The sequence below is a fragment of the Lissotriton helveticus genome, chromosome 7, assembly GCF_964261635.1.
Source record: "Lissotriton helveticus chromosome 7, aLisHel1.1, whole genome shotgun sequence".
Taxonomy (NCBI): Eukaryota; Metazoa; Chordata; class Amphibia; order Caudata; family Salamandridae; genus Lissotriton; species Lissotriton helveticus.
Genome location: NC_136068.1, coordinates 468,628,874 through 468,641,895, shown reverse-complemented (window position 1 = coordinate 468,641,895; position 13,022 = coordinate 468,628,874).

Genomic DNA, 13,022 nt, shown 5'->3' with positions numbered 1-13,022 from the left:
GTGGTGGTGGATGTGGTGGAGGTGGTGCTGGATGTGGTGGTGGATGTGGTGGACATGGTGGTGGTGGATGTGGTGGTGGTTGATGTGGTGGTGGTTTTGGATGTGAAGGTGGTGGACGTGGTGGTGGTAGTGGTGGTGGACAAGGTGGACGTGGTGGACGTGGTGGACGTGGTGGTGGTGGACGTGGTGGTGGATGTGGTAGTGGAGGTGTTGGTGATGGTGATGGTGGACATAGTGCTGGTGGATATGGTGGTGGTGGATGTGGTGGTGGTGGATGTGGTGGTGGGCATGGTGGTGGTGGGCAAGAGGGTGGAAGTGGTGGTGGACATGATGGTGGATGTGGTGGTAGATGTGGTGTTGGTGGACATGGTGGTGGTGGTGGACGTGGTGGTGGATGTGGTGGTGGGCTTGGTGGTAGTGGCTGATGTGGTGGTGGTGGACATGGTGGTGGTATACATGGTGGTGGTAGATGTGGTGGTGGTGGATGTGGTGGTGGTGGTGGTAGATGTAGTGGTGGTGGTGGTAGATGTAGTGGTGGTGGAAGTGGTGGTGGATGTGAGGGTGGACATGGTGGTGGATGTGGTGGATGTGGTGGTGGTGGACATGGTGGTGGTGAACGTGGTGGTGGTGGACTTGGTGGTGGTGGTGGACTTGGTGATGGTGGACATGGTGGTGGACGTGGTGGTGGTGGATGTGTTGGTGGTGGATGTGGTGGTGGTGGACGTGGTGGTGGTGGATGTAGTGGTGGTGGACATGGTGGTGTTGGATGTGGTGGTGGTGGTGGACTTGGTGGTGGTGGACATGGTGTTGGAAATGGTGGTGGACATGGTGGAGATGGTGGTGGAGGTGGTGGTGGACTTGGTGGTGGTGGATGTGGTGGTGGATGTGGTGGTGGATATGGTGGTGGTGGACATGGTGGTGGTGGAAGTGGTGGTGGTGGTGGTGGATGTGGTGGTAATGGACGTGGTGGTGGTGGATATGGTGGTGGATGTGGTGGTGGTGGGCGTGGTGGTGGTGGTGGATGTGGTGGTGGTGGATGTGGTGGTGGTGGACATTATGGTGGTGGACATGGTGGTGATGGTGGGTGTGGCTGACATGGTGTTGGTGATGGATGTGCTGGTGGACATGGTGGTGGGCGTGGTGGTGGTGGTTGTGGCTGACATGGTGGCGGTGGTGGTGGACGTGGTGGTGGTGGACATGGTGCTGGTGGACGTGGTGGTGGTGGATGTGGTGGTGGTGGATGGGGTGGTGGTGGTCGTAGTGGTGGACATGGCGGTGGTGGACGTGGTGGTGGTTGACATGCTGGTGGGTATGGTTGTGGACTTGGTCGTGGCTGACATGGTGGTGGCGGTGGACGTGGTGGATGCGGTAGTGGTGCATGTGGTGGTGGTGGTGGATGTGGTGGTGTTGGACATAGTTGTGGAAGTGGTGGTGGTGGTGGATGTGGTGGTGGTGGACGTTGTGGTGGTGGCCTTGGTGGGGGCGAAGTAGTGGTGGTTGTGGACATTATGGTGGTGGTGGACATGATGGTGGATGTGGGGGTTGTGGATGTGGTGGTGGTAGATGTGGTGGTGGACTTGGTGGTGGTGGTGGACGTGGTAGTGGTGGATGTGGTGGACGTGGTGGTTGTGGACGTGGTGTTGGTGGTGGTTGACATGATGGTGGTGGATGTGGTGGTGGTGGATGTGGTGGTGGTGGTGGACGTGGTGGACATGGTCGTGGTGGACATTGTCATTGTTGATGTGGTGGTGGTGGTCGTGGATGTGGTAGTGGTGGTGGACGTGGTGGTGGTGTTGGACATGGTGGTGGTGGATGTGGTGGTGGTGGACGTGGTGGTGGTGGAAGTGGTGGTGGTGGATGTGGCAGTGGTGGACATGGTGGTGGATGTGGTGGTGGACGTGGTGGCCGTGGTGGTGGGGGACATGGTGGTGGTGGACGTGGTGGTGGTGGTGGATGTGGTGGTGGTGGACGTGGTGGTAGTGGTGGACATGGAGGTGGTGGTGGTGGTGGACATGGTGGTGGTGATGGTGGACGTGGTGGTGGACGTGGTGGTGGACGTGGTGATGGTGCTGAACTTGATGGTGCATGGTGGTGGTGGACGTGGTGTTAGTGGACGTGGTTGTGGTGGTGGTGGACGTGGTGGTGATGGACGTGGTGGTGGACGTGGTGGTGGACGTGGTGGTGGTGGACGTGGTGGTGGTGGTGGATGACTATTGGGTAGGAGGGTGCTGGCAGAATGCGGAAGGAGAGGAGGATTTCGAAGGGGGCACATGAGAGAGCAGAAAGAGGCCGAATATTAGAAATAAACAAGTGCTGAAGAAAAGAAAAGCACAAGGCTGCCGTTGTTCACTATTCAGCTTAGCAAGTGCAGCTGTGGCACTGGTTTAATAAATCTTAAAAAGCAGCGACAGAAGAGAGGCAGTGACGGGTGGAAGTGCTTAACGAAGTAAACAAGCGGTCTTCACTGTCTTCACTTTTCAAGCACTCGCACTTGTGCTTGTGGCGGCATCCACCTTGCAGGAGCAAGACGCGGCCATATGTTTCTAATTAACGTGGCTGCGCCGCTGCTCGCTCCTGCAAGGTGGATGCCACCACAAGCACGAGTGTAAGTGCTTGAAAAGTGAAGACCGATGGCTGAACGCCCTCCTAGAGCAGCGCATGGGCGCTGCCTAAGCAAGACCTGAAAAAAACGCCGGTGCGCAGCACTGGTGAGACAGAGCCCACTTAAACTCCTGATTAAAAGTAATATAGGAAAAAAGACCAACTCCCAATAGATTACATAACAAGTGTTTAAAAACGACAAAAGAGCTTTAGTTAAATCTCACCTTGCCACTGGGGTTCCGGGCTGAAAACCATTGTCTTTTACTACTAACTTTCAGTTAAAATCATACTATATCTTGAGAAGTGCAGAATTGATTTATGAATTTGAAAACGTTTTCGGAAAATCATGGTGTACATCAGGGATTTGAAAATAGAAGATGTTAAGTGACAATCAGCCTGATTCATGAAGCGAAATAGCGCCCGCAATGGCTGCGAAAATGCAATTGCGGGTGCAAAATACGGAATTGGCATTCAAGAACAAAATAGCGAATTCGCAAACACAGAATAGCGATTATAATAGCGATTACGCAATAATAGTCGCAGATTCCCGGTAGTCGAGCATTAGCGATACGGAAATAGCGACCAACCACGGAATCTGCGAAATGAATAGCGAAACGCAATTTATTCTCTATCGGCATTCATGAAAAATATACAATAGCGAAAAACCCCTAAATCGCACTTTTGCGCGGCGCAAATTAAGGACAACTCAAAGCAGGTGGTAACCATAAAAGCCATGATTAAGTAAAATTTGAAAAACAGTTGGCCAATCACCAACAGGTCCAGGCCTGACCAATCACACATAAGGACATTCAGCAGCAGCATTAGGCGTTCCACAATGCCAGGAATGTACATGGTGGTGAGGCGGCGAAGGCTACAGCGAGCAGCACGGAGGAGACGCATGAGGCAGGAAAGGATTTACCGGCAGCGGGTCACCTTGCTGGGCCAAACCAGAGAACAGATATATGCCAAATACAGGCTGAATGGGGAAATGATCATCTGGCTGATACATGAACTTGACCCCCTCATGCAGCACCCAACAAGGCGAAACAATTCGGTGCCTACACATGTGCAGGTATTGTGCAGCCTGCACCTCCTGGCCTCCGGCAGTTTCCAGGGCATAGTAGCGGCTGCTGGGGGGATATCCCAGCCCACCATGTCACGCTGCCTCCACACTTTCGTTGAGGCCATGCTCACCCAGCTCCACCGCCACATCACATTTCCCACGAGCCAACAGGAATTGGACCTGACAAAACTTCAATTTTACAATGTAGCCCATTTTCCCCATGTCCTCGGCTGCATAGACTGTACCCACGTCGCCATCTGCCCACCAGCTGCCACGGAGTATATGTACCGCAACAGGAAGTCCTACCACTCCCTCAACATACAGATGGTCTGCAATGCCAAGACCATCATCACTGACATTGTCGCCCAGTACCCAGGGAGTACCCATGACTCCTTTATCTTCAGGCACAGCGGACTCCACACACGACTGCTCAGGGGAGAGTTTGGGGAAGGACACCTACTTGGTAAGTACACTTTGTCGACAATGTCACATTGCAATGAAGTCTCTGCGCTGCACAGGCAATCAACATCTGCTCCTCTCATTCAGGTGACAGTGGCTACGCCCTACGGGAATACCTCCTGACCCCTTACCTCAACCCTGCCACACCTCAGCAACGGCGCTACAATGTTGCGCACATCCGGACAAGGAACTGTATAGAAAGGACATTTGGCCTGCTCAAGAGCAGGTTCCGTATACTGCACAAGACAGGTGGGGGCCATGTATTACAGTCCTGCTGCCTGCTGCCGCATTGTGGCTGTCTGTGCAATGCTTCATAACATTGCAACCAAGCGCCGGATACCTGTTGAGATCTCAGGCAGTGAATCAGAAGGGGACGACCGGCCACCAGCACATGCGCACCATGCACGCGGGGAGAACCCAGCTGAAGGGCACAGACGTCGCAACCACATCACACAGAACAATTTCTAGCCCACCCTCTTCCCCCACCCCACATATCACAATTGCATGCAAAATGTAATGATTACACAAGGCTAATGTGTGCTGCAAAATAAATATATTTGTTTCATTCACAAGAAAAAGGTAATCACTACAACTATTTACAACTAACAGTATTCCTTCATACTGCATTGTGAAAGTACATGGCAGGCTTATAGTCAGCCTGTGCCAGTGTTTTTCTGACAGAGTCAAGTGCGCCTCCTGCGCGTTATGCCCAGGCGCCTCTGAGGCTCATCCTCTTCCGGGGCACCTGTACCAGGCGTTGCCCTGGTGCTGCGCCTAAGTGGCGGAACAAGTGTGGCAGATTGGCTGCTAACGCTGGAAGCCCCCTCACTGCCATCGTCACCCCCTACAGTGGCAGGTAGAGCAGGAGGGTGTAGTGCCGTTACCGCGGTGGTTAGGTGCTCCAGGACCCTGGTGATGTCCTCACAGCACTGAACTAGTTGGTGCTGCTGTGTGAGTGACCGGCGCGACAACTGTGAGGTGGCATTTGCAGCCACATAATTTGACCTGCTGTTGGAGGCCAGCCGGCTCATGAGCTGGTGGTGGCGCCGCCTTGCTGCACTGCGCTGCTTGATCATCGCAGCAGTGTTTGCCTCCATGGCTGCAGTCATGCGGCCCATGTCCGCCGTCATGCGGTCCATGCGGTCTCCCACTCCCGCCACATTGCGCCCAATTTTGTGCAGCTGGAGCTGTATGGCACCTTGCTGCTGTGACTGGCGCTGATGGATCCTGAGCATGCGCCTCTCTACGCTCAAACAGGCATGGCGCTGTCCATTGCCCCTCCTGCTGATTGGAGCTGTGGTGTGACGGCGAGAACTCCCACACCTGCTCTGCTGGCCTGTCACAGTGGCTGGCCGCTGTGTTGCCGCTGTCGCAGGCCCAGATGTCGTGGCACCAGCTGCAGGTGGTGTCACAGCAGGCGTTGCTGGTGCGGCAGGGACTGGAGGCACATTAGTGGGGTGCCTGGCTCTGGCTGCGGGTGGAACGGCAGATGCAGAGGCCACAACGGTGGGGGGCCTGGCTTTGGCTGCGGGCGGGACGGCAGATGCAGAGGCCACAACGGTGGGGGGCCTGGCTTTGGCTGCGGGTGGGACGGCAGATGCAGAGGCCACAACGGTGGGGGGCCTGGCTTTGGCTGCGGCTGGAACGGCAGATGCAGGGGCCACAACGGTTGGGGGCCTGGCTGCTGGTGTTGTTGCAGCGGCAGGGGCTGGTGCCTGGGTTTCCGGTTGTGAATCTTCCTCCTGGGCCTCCTCATCTATCTGCAGCCTCTCGCTGTCACTGCTTTCTGCGCCACCTGTGAGGGTAAGTGGATACTCATTAGTTGCATGTGACTGCCAGACGTGCTGATGTTACATGCATGCTGGGTGACATTCCCTGGATGGCTGTGGATTTGCGTACTTTGGAACCTGTCTGGCTGCATTGTGGTACTACTACATTGTGGACATACTACATCTCCCACAATGCTTCAGGGCATTTCCTGATGCGCAACAAAGGCATGACTAAGGGCCATTATGTGAGCCTATTTGGTCAGGGACGGTCATAGGGGACAGGGTCGCAGTCGCATGCCACTTACCTTGGGTGTCTTGGGTGGGGCGGGAGGAGTCCAGAGGTGTGACGCCAACGCACGCCTCCCTCTCAAGGGTGTTCTCGACCTGGTCCTCCAAGGGTGTGTTGGGAGGGACTGTAGGTTCGCCACCTCCAGTGCCCGATGCCTCTCCAAGGCGCTCCGCCACCCTCTCCTTGGCACGACCTTGGAGGTCATACCATCGCTTCTTGAGCTCCTCCAATGACCTATCGGCCACACCCACGGAGTTCACGCTGGAGGCTATTCCCAGCCAGATCCTCCGTTTGTCTTGCTCTGGGACCTTCCTGGAGTTGATCCCGAAGAGTCTGTAGTGGTTGGCCACCACCCCTTCTATCAGGTTCTCGAGCTCCTGCTCTGAGAACTTCAGTTTCCTCTTACGCCCTGCGCTGTTGCTGGGGCCAGGAACAGGTTCCTCAGACATGGCAGCAGTTAGGTAGAAAAGTCGCTATCACTAGTTTAGCTGATGCTTTCCGACTTGCTCCCTCGAGGTTTGCCTCACTGTGGTGTTTGGGGGTGGGAACTGCCTGCTTCCTGGTTGTGATGTCATCACTGTGCTCGAAAAGCGACTTCCCGTTTTCCCGATCGCGCGAGATTGCGACTCGCATTCCCGATCGCACGAGATTGCGACTCGCATTCCCGATCGCACGAGATTGCGACTCGCATTCCCGACGCAGGTAGCCGGAAATAGCGAATATTCTGCGATTATAGTTAGTCGCTAACGGATTTAGCGGCCGCGTGCGAGTCGCTATTTTTTCCCCGTAATGTACATGAATTCTGATTTGCGAGTTCTCAATAGCGATTCGCATTTTATCGCTATTTGAGACTCGCAAATGCCGTTTTTCATGAATCAGGCTGTAAGTGATATAAAATGAGGCAGCGTGAGATAATATAGGAATCAACTTTTACTCTTTCCAAAAATCTCTGCCCCTCTGAATATCGTCTGGGTTTTGTTTCATAGGCAGAGTATTTGATAACAAAAATAATCCTTTATATATAAAACCTGCTCCCTGTGTTAAACTCTCGCATTTCAGATTTCAAAGTAGTTAGCTATGAAATACACACTTAATTTTCTATGTTGAAATTGGAAAGAGTCTACACTTATGGATGTGCAGGATGAATCTACGAAAGTCCAAATCAAATGCTGATTACGTTAATAGTATTCAAACCGGCCCACTTAAAGCTCTGGCTATTTGATTTGATTGTCCTGTCTGAGAGCGCTGTAGTTACAAGCACACTTGCTTCTGGGAGCTATTTGTAACGTTCTTGTCTGAGCTTGCTTCTGGGAGCTATTTGTAATGTTCTTGTCTGAGCTTCACAGGAGCACCTTGCTCAACTAGAGAGACTGTTATGGGGGTACATCTGCTCCAGCAGCCCAGGCACCTAACTAATCACTGCACCGCTCTACTTCACGCCATTTCCACTAAACGTCGTCGGTTAAATGCTTTACTCTTTAACAACAGTAAATAATAGCGCGCTCGGCTCCAGGTTGGATATCTAGGCGCTGACAGCTCCACTATGCGGCCGGGGCTGGAGTCTCCCGTCACCTGGAGAAGCTCATTCAGAGGGGACAACAAAAGACAGTTTTGTGTGAGTATTTACCCGCGGACAGCATGTCAAGTTCTGGTGCCCACAAGAGTAAACAGTAACACGAACCCGAGCAGTGCATGCGCTGCACAACCAAGGTCTATTCTTGAAACCTTTGATGGGGTGAATCTCGAGGCCGGCGCTCTCCACCACGGTGCTGCCTGCAGCTGAGGTTCAGACTCCGAGGAGCTGCTACCGTGCCAGTGGAAGAGCCTAAACCTGTGCTTTCTTTACTGATGGAAACCCTGCTTTTGCTTCAGAAGTGAAGAATACCATTTGAAAGGTGATGCGCACATTTCTGTGCCACAGAGTGAAAACATGAGCTCTTGAAATTCACAGACTTCAGCCAGACGCTTGTATTTAGGCAATTTATGTAACCCATGTGCAAGTAATTCAAAGTTTGATTTAAATGTGTTTAGTTAGATGTTGTTCTCACTATGAAAATGTGACTCTAACTTGTGAAAACTGTTAAATGTGCTTTAGTAGAAAATAACTTGCATTTGAATTAGCACAACATTTTATAATGTAGAAAACAAAACCAGCTCGTGATTCAGCTTGCTTTGTTAGTTTCTGTGGACCTTAAAGATAAGCAAAGGAATGTTGCTCTCCGTGTGAGAACAGTGGCATGATTTGCAGCTGTGGCGAACAGTGGCATGATTTGCAGCTGTGGCCTTGGTCTGAGTTTTATCTCTTTAGTTGTTGGAAATGTTGAACAAAGCCTCATTTAATTCTTTGCTTTAGTGAGAGTAGAAAATCATGTATTTTAAAAAACACATTATAAGTTTAATGTTTCTTGCTTAGTTAAAAAAGGTTATTTTGTAGCTCATGTTATGTGTGTAGTTAGAAATATAATGTCTCTTTTAAAAGGAAGGGTATGAGATGAAATTGTATTAAATAACATGCAGTATGTACCGTGAGAAGGAACTTTGCCTGTCTGAGATGACGTATGAAATCTGCAGATGGGTGGAGGCATCCTTTTGGAGAATGCTGGATTGCAGTTGGAGGAAGGAAACTCAGGTTACATGCTTTGTAACATTATTATTTGATAAACGCGTTCCTAGTTAGGAGAGAGCAGAGAGAGGAGAGAGAAGAGGAGATGAGAGGATGCTTTTCAGAAAACAGGCAGAAGACTTTAGGAGCCCTTTGAGACACACAGAGATTTAGAGATGCAAGGCTGCAAGGGAGTTTCAGACTCCCATGCAGAAATGAAGGAGAGGGCAGAAGTGATTTACAGATGCAGTGAAGGAGAGGGCAGACCTTTGATGGAGAGCAGAATATAGGCAGACGTAGGCAGATTAGTTTGTAGGTTTAGTTCCATTCTGATCTGTGCTTTGACTATTTGGATTTGCCAAGGCTTATTTGCTCTATTCTTTGTTTCCCTTCATGGGAGATTCTGCAATTATTAATTATTGATTGGCTTATGCAAACTCACTCTTGCTTCTGGAACTTTTCAGAAGTACTGACTGACATCATTTGAGCCCCATTGTCTTAGAATAGAGATTCTTTCCTTTATGGAACACGCTATTTGCAACTTACGATGCTTTGTGCTAACCTAATTTTTCTGTTATCAATTCTGTAACCTGATTGATGCCTGACTACTGAATGAAGAGTCAGAGATTCTTAAATTTTGATTGGAAAATAAATCCCTTTAAAACTGTTCATAACTCCCATTATTGGCAAAAATGTTTATTTGCATTTTATGAATTGCTCATGTTTATGTAGAAGCTCCCTGATCATAAACGGTGGCAAAGATCCATCAACCTTTAGCGGAAATCAGGGTAACGGTAATCAGAGGTAAGGGTGCCGCATTTCCTAGATTTTCCAAAACGAGATTACTGTGGGATTTCCGCTGAAACAGGATGGTAGCATAGATATGGTTCTACACCTTGACCAGAAGGAGCAGAGTTTAGGTTAATGCCCTGGAAGGAGCTACAATAAAAATTACCCAAGTTAGAATAAGGCCCAAGCCCCAAAAAGTCCTGATTCCTGGTTCCAATGCCCAGAATTCGAAGATTGTCAAAGGGGTATTAGAAGGCGGTCCAAGAAGGTGGTTACTGAAGAAGGTGTGAGTATTAATAGGGAGCAACGCATTTGCGGTAATTTCGGATTGCGGTACATTTTGATTGCGGTAATTGCATTTGATTAGATCATGGTATGTGGTAATGGTATATGTGGTAATTGCATTGAATTAGATTGTGGTATGCGGTAATCCCAGTTGCGGTAATGGCAGTTGTGGTATTGCATGTGTGTGTTAGATTGCGGTATTTAAGCATGAGCGCAAAATCCGCTCCGATCGCGGATTTTGCGGATTTTTGGCAAATCCGCGATCCGCGAACTCTCGCGAATTTGCCGAAAATCCGCAATCCGCGATCGGAGCGGATTTTGCGGTCAAAAGTTCAAGCGAGCCTAATTAACGATGGCGCCGGCAAGCTGCCAGCGCCATCCTGCAATAGTTACTTAATTAGCTTCAACAGGAAGCTCTAATAGATAAGATACAGCAGGGGCTCGAGCGCCTGCTTTATTTTAACAGTTGGAGCTTCCTGTTGAAGCTAATTAAGTAACTATTGCAGGATGGCGCTGGCAGCTTGCCGGCGCCATCGTAAATTATTTCAACGGTGGTGTCTTTTGAATAAATATGAAGGGCAGGGTTCATTCGGGCACGACGGTCCTGGCACAAAAAAATAAACCTCAACAGGAAACACTTGCAGATATCAATAAAGCATGTGCCCTAGTTGAAGCTTAAATTCAGTGACTCATTCATCAGCCCAAAAATTAATCTGCTGCTCTGATCGGTCTCTGCCCTTTTATACACACAAGAGGCATGCTCGCATGGACGCCCCGTCCGTTTGGCCCCGCCCACACACTCGAGGTGTGCACCGTCTTCCCGCCATTTACCCACTATGACGGACATTTCACTCAAGGGACCCCTGCGCACTTCGGCGCGATTGCATAGTAACACACACTTGGCCGCTGGAACTAGTTGAAGCGCAAATGCAGTGACTCATTCATCAGCCCAAAAATTAATCTGCTGCTCTGATCGGTCTCTGCCCTTTTATACACACAAGAGGCATGCTCGCATGGACGCCCCGTCCGTTTGGCCCCGCCCACACACTCGAGGTGTGCACCGTCTTCCCGCCATTTACCCACTATGATGGACATTTCACTCAAGGGACCCCTGCGCACTTCGGCGCGATTGCATAGTAACACACACTTGGCCGCTGGAACTAGTTGAAGCGCAAATGCAGTGACTCATTCATCAGCCCAAAAAAAATCGTGAGCGTTGGGAGGCTGGGCAGATGTGCCTTCTTCCCAAATATACCATCGAAAATCCGCTGTGATGCTGCTCTGATCGGTCTCTGACCTTTTAGACACACAAGAGGCATGTGCGCTCGCGTGGAAGCCCCGTCCGTTTGGCCCCGCCCACACACTCGATGAAGCCCCGCCCCCCAATCCGCAAATCCGCTAAATCCGCGGATTTTGCGGATCCACGATCCGTGGATCCGCTAAATCCGCGAATCGTGGATCCGCAAAATCCGCCCATGCTTAGCGGTATTGTTTTGATGGTGTACAGACTGTGTAAGGTCTTGCGGAGTGGGAATACATGTTGTATGAAAGGAGATCAGGCTGGGAGCGCGCGCAGCCCGGGAAAAAATCTTAGACTCAAGGAGTAGCTTAAGTGGGTCGGGTGTACCGTACACCCAGAGCAATTGTCGACCATTGTTAAGGGAGTCGTTAGGCGTCATCGACTATCCGGACCGAGATAGGGGGTGTGAATGTGTGAGTGCATGAGTAACTGACGCTGGTCGTAGGTTGCTGTAAGTGGAACATTGAGCGATTGTAACCTATCAGTTGAGGTGATTGTCCGGTTGTTTCGTTGACAGACAGTTGCCAGTTTGCGGTAGACAATTACACGACTGTGGACGTACAGTCAGACTGTGGACGTACAGTCAGCGGAGTGATTGCTTGGTCGTAAGTGATCATTTCTGTGTATGCATGGGACGTGTGCATGAGTGAGTATGAGAAAATTGTAAAGGAGAGTGAACCGCTGCGAATGAGGGAAAAGTGACATCAGAGTGAAGCCACACTGTGATAGGTTCGCTGTGTGATAACCATATTGAGATTGGTTGAAAGTCTTCAAAAATTTAAACTGTAACAGGATTGGAGGGAAAAAGTTTACGTTTACAGAATTGAATAAACACATTGGATTGAATTATTGCAGAAATGAAATTGTTTAAAGGTTTTAAGACACTTTTGAGAGGTAAATCGACAAATTTGATTTGGGTCGGTGACGAGACCCAACCTGATGGAACGCCTGCACATTTTATGGTAACGAATGTGGGATTGTTTTCATATTTGTGGATTCGCCAATGGTGCAAGGTTACTGAGAAAGAGGGTCCTTTGAGTTTTCCAAAATTTGGTACTTTTGAACTGCAAATTATTGACAGATTAAGAGAAATGTTATCTGAAATAAAGTCACCATCTAGAGCTGCACAATTTGAAGCCTTAAGCTTGTGGGAAAAGATGGCAATAGACAAAGAAAGAGAGGACGAAAGGGTAAAGAATAAGATACAGGAGGAGGAAATTATGGATGAGAAAAAGCCTTAATTTGATAGTATTTAGGGGATGGAATATTGGATGCATTATTAACTGAGTGTCCTCCATCTAATGTGATCCCCAGTACAAATTCTGATAATAGTGTACCAACAAGTACAACAGTGGCTAATGCTTCTGTTGAACCAAAGGAAATGCAGATTGAGGGAACTCTACAGACGTTCCAGATTGCCTCACCACCCGTTGATTCGATACTGATAGTGATACCTCCAGGTGTTAATGCTCCAATTGTGACTGATTCGGTACAAATATTACAAACTGTAGCTGCACAAACTATGCGTAGACAAATTTTGACTGTCCAAATTAATGTGGTCCAAACTCAAGAAGCTCAAAGAATTGTAGAAGGAGTATCAAGATTTATCTCGACATCTCAGAATTCACAGATTATAGAACAGCAACTGCCCCAGACAGTTCAAGCATTGAAAGATAGAGAAAAAAATGTCTCTACAACACCAATAGCAAAGGGAGAAACTGAGTTAATTGAAGATGGGATTTTCCGACCACGGTTTGAGGAAGCAGCAGGGATTGAAAGGACAGAGAACATGGTAGAACAATTTGATCCAGAACCCGGAAAAAAGAAACCACCAGACCTAGCAAGGAAATGGGAGAAGAAAAAGA